The sequence below is a fragment of the Oncorhynchus mykiss genome, chromosome 4 (assembly GCF_057628025.1).
Source record: "Oncorhynchus mykiss isolate SJ-2025 chromosome 4, ASM5762802v1, whole genome shotgun sequence".
Classification (NCBI taxonomy): Eukaryota; Metazoa; Chordata; class Actinopteri; order Salmoniformes; family Salmonidae; genus Oncorhynchus; species Oncorhynchus mykiss.
Window position 1 is genome coordinate 17,054,529 of NC_143025.1, and position 4,440 is coordinate 17,058,968.

The 4,440-nt window shown below is 40.0% G+C and overlaps 1 pseudogene across 1 annotated transcript; it reads right to left on the reverse strand.

The window, feature by feature from the left end:
• Window positions 1–318: 318 nt before the first annotated feature.
• Window positions 319–2,435, reverse strand: LOC110522745 (uncharacterized; annotated as a pseudogene). The gene has a single exon (XR_016495141.1). The product of XR_016495141.1 is annotated as an uncharacterized LOC110522745 (transcript).
• Window positions 2,436–4,440: the final 2,005 nt, after the last annotated feature.

The window sequence follows — 4,440 nt, forward strand, 5'->3', positions numbered from 1 at the left end:
GGCCACCTAATCATCCCCAGCTTCCAATTGGCTCATTCATCCCCCTTCCTCTCCCCTGTAACTATTCCCCACGCTGTTGCTGTAAATGAGAATGTGTTCTCAGTCAACTTACAGGGTAAAATAAAAAATAAATAAAATAGTGTCCTAATGGGCATCTCCTCTCACAGGTGTAGGTTAGAATGTGAGTCTCAATATTCTGTCTCTAGACCTTTTCCCAAACAGCACATTGTCATATTTTCTCCCTTGTGACGGTTATTCATGTAACTTTGTTGGAGCTCTATCATTTTGAGAACTCCTGCAATCATTGCACCTATACAGTGATGCCTTGGTGTGTCTTTGATTGTTATTTAATGTACCTGATTGGGAAATACATTTCTACCATGAGGACATCAGTATGGTCTCTCCCCTGAGTTCTCATGTGCACATTCAGATTGGTGCCAGTGCTGAATCCTTTTGTCTTTTCTTTCCTGTGTGAGTCTTCATGTGCACTGACAGATTAGTGGCAACGCTGAACCCTTTACCACAGTCAGGACAGCTATGAGGTTTCTCCCCTGTGTGGGTCCTAATGTGTGTTTTTAGATTTCTATTCTGTTCGAATCCTTTGCCACAATGACAACAATGAAATGGAGTCTCCCCAGTGTGGCTTCTCATGTGCGCTATCAGCTTACTGTTCTTGCTGAACCCTTTACTACAAACATCACAACAAAGACTAGCTGCAATGTGAGTCTCAGATATTTCCTCCTTTCTGTGGATTGAAAACATTTCACACACACCACAAATACTTTCTTTATCCTTTCTATGAGTTCACACGTGTTAAATTAATGAACCCAGGTGATGAAAAGACTTACAACACATCTTACAAAAACAGGTAATAGCATTACTTTGACGGGGTGACTTCAGGAGGGTCAACTGTAGATTTCTTACCCTTACTATTGATATGGGACCTTTGTCCTTTTATCATCTTTGATTTGACTGACTTAAATCCTGATTGGGGTCCTCCTGTCTCCATACCATTGACACTTTGACTGTTTTCACTCTGAGCTGACGAACAGTCTGGATTTACTGCAGGGAGGGGCTGAGAGATACTGGTTGGTTCTGATTCCCTATAGTCCTCTCCATCAGGTTCTGTTGTGATCTGTTCAGTTTTAGTACTGGGTAGAGTGTTTCTCTCTCTCCTTTTCCTTCCTTTTGGGCTTGATAGAGATGTGAGGGATGAGTTGGGTCCTCATCACAGTCACTTTTCACAGACAGGAATAAATGTGATCTCTATGGTATACGCCTCAATCCCTTGAAGCTGCTCTTCCTCCTGACTGGTCCTGAGTTCCTCCTGTTCATCTTTAAATTGTATGGGTTCTGGGTTCTGCTGCTCAGGGGGAACCTCCTCTTCAGAGAAAGAGAGAGTGAGCTGCTGGTGGTCTGGAGGAAAATAAAAAAGCTGAAACAGAAAACCCAATGACATGTAGACCTACCTCCTGTCTGGTACACCTGCAATAATTAACTTCAAATATAAATGAACTGTAATCCTAAACTTTGTCAAAAAAATAACTACCTTTGACATTGCTCCAATCAGAGGTGAAGCCATGGCAGGGCCTGGCTGGGACCAGACCCTGCCAGATTGAATACTGGCCCACCCAATCAGGATGGCTTTAAATATAGTTAAAACATTTAAAATAATAACTTTAATTTGTTTATTTTGAAAAATGGAGGAGGTTCCTGAGATCTAATTGGTTAACCTCTTTGGGCTGAGATCCCACTAACGGGATCGATATGACAACAGCCAGTGAAAGTGCAGGGCGCCAAATTCAAAACTACAGAATTCCCATAATTAAAATTCCTCAAACAGAAGTATTTTACACCATTTTAAAAATACACTTCTTGTTAATCCCACCACCGTGTCCAATTTCAAAAAGGCTTTACAGCGAAAGCAAAACAAACGATTATGTTAGGTCAGAGCCAAGTCACAGAAAAACACAGCCATTTTTCCAGCTAAAGAGAGGAGTCACAAAAAGCAGAAATATAGATGAAATGAATCACTAACCTTTGATGATCTTATGAGATGACACTCATAGGACTTCATGTTACACAATACATGTATGTTTTGTTTGATAAAGTTAATATTTATATAAAAAAATCTGTTTACATTGGCGCGTTACGTTCAGTAGTTCCAAAACATCCGGTGATTTTACAGAAATACTCTTAATAAACATTGATAAAAGATACAACTATTATGCATGGAGTTATAGATACACTTCTCCTTAATGCAACCGCTGTGTCAGATTTCAAAAGAACTTTACGGAAGAAGCACACCATGCTATAATTTGAGTACGGCTCTCAGAGACCAAAACAACCCAAACAGATACCCGCCACGTTGTGGTGTCAGTAAAAGTCAGACATTATAAATATTCGCTTACCTGTGATGATCTTCATCAGAATGCACTCCCAGGAATCCCAGTTCCACAATAAATGTTTGTTTTGTTCGATAATGTCCATCATTTATGTCCAAATACCTCCTTTTGTTAGCGCGTTCAGTTCACAAATCAAAATTCAGGACGCGCGTTCATTAGGAGCAGACAAAAAGTCAAAAAGTTCCGTTACAGTCCGTAGAAACATGTCAAACGATGTATAGAATCCATCTTTAGGATGTTTTTAACATAAATCTTCAATAATGTTCCAACCGGAGAATTCCTTTGTCTGTAGAAATGCAATGGAACAGAGCTCACTCTCACGTGAACGAGCGTGGTCAACTCATGGCACTCTGCCAAAGCCCTGACCCATTCCCCTCTCAATCGCCTCCACTTCACAGTAGAAGCATCAAACAAGGCTCCAAAGACTGTTAACATCTAGTGGAAGCCATAGGAAGTACAATATGACCAATATCCCACTGTGTATTTGATAGGCCAAGAGTTGAAAAACTACAAACCTCAGATTTCCCACTTCCTGGTTGGATTTTTTCTCAGGTTTTTGCCTGCCATTTGAGTTCTGTTATACTCACAGACATGATTCAAACAGTTTTAGAAACTTCAGAGTGTTTTCTATCCAAATATATAAATAATATGTATATCTTAACTTCTGGGACTGAGTAGCAGGCAGTTTACTCTGGGCACCTTATTCATCCAAGCTACTCAATACTGCCCCCAGCCACAAGAAGTTTTAAAGAGTTGCCATCCCCCAAATTAAACTCTAAGGTATATCTATTACATCAATAAACAGTCACCTTATTAATCATTACCTCTTGTCATTTTGAACAGTGGTAACCTTCTTGAATCTGAAAAAACCCTGGCCTTCCTCATGATTCAGTACTACACAAATTTGTTTAATTATTTATTTACTTGCTAACTAAATAACACAGAATAAACATACCTACTTACTACATGAGACAAAGGTCCCTAGCAGACTGAGACAATATGGCTTTTACACAACGACATCGAGAGGGTAAAAGAGAAAAAGACACTTATCGCCGATACATTTTCAAAACTATTCTCACAGTAATCATATAGTTTTACTATATGATTACTGTTTGGAATAAGAAATCAAGAATGTATTTACGTGTGAGTGCCTTTGTTCGCCGTTTATCTCTTTCGGAACCAGCCCTCCTTAGGAAGGTTGTTGGCCTTTCAGCGGCAAGCTTGTATGGCTCAGATTGTCCGAAAGGGGTCTCCTCTTTCCCATCTTCTACTGTTGTTCACTCTGGAACATAGCTAGCCAACCGTGTCGACGGTTCCCATCCCATATTGAAGTTTTGGATAGCTACAACCTTGACATTTTCCATAACATCAATAGACTACTAAGGGCCATCATCACCCCTTCTATGACTTGTAGTGTTGAGAGACCCTTCTCCACTACAGGCCATATCCAAACATCCATCCAATCTTGCATGCTGACTGCATGTCAACAATCTAGCTCTGTTGTTCTTTGAAAACAAACTCAATCAATGAAAGTGATGGGGGCATGTGAGCATGTTACTTGAAGGTGATTTTTACCATTTAAAAAAAACAACATGCTCACATGGCCCCATCTCTTCCATAGATGTTTAGCTAGCGGTGGCTAAAGTCAGCTGTAGTTCAATGGCTGTTTAAAGAAAACTGAATAAGTGATTACAGTTTCTCCTGCTCCATAGACTACTTTCAGGGTGAGTCCTTTAATGAAAACACATTCAGGGCTTTCTATTTATATTCTTCCTTTCTTCTTTGTGCAATAAGCTATTTGCACATATTCCTGTGCCGAGCTCCTGGTGTCCGACCCGCTGACCATGGTCCATCTTCCGAAAACATCTGAAACCCTACCTCTTCTTAAAAAAGACTTCTCAGTTCCCCCACCCCTTTGCACTTGTCTTTTCCTACAAAACACTCACTTTGCTGATAGCTCTGGATAAGAGTGTCTACTAAATTAGTAAAATGTACAAACAATGTAATATACTGAACGCTTATTTCTCCATATTTT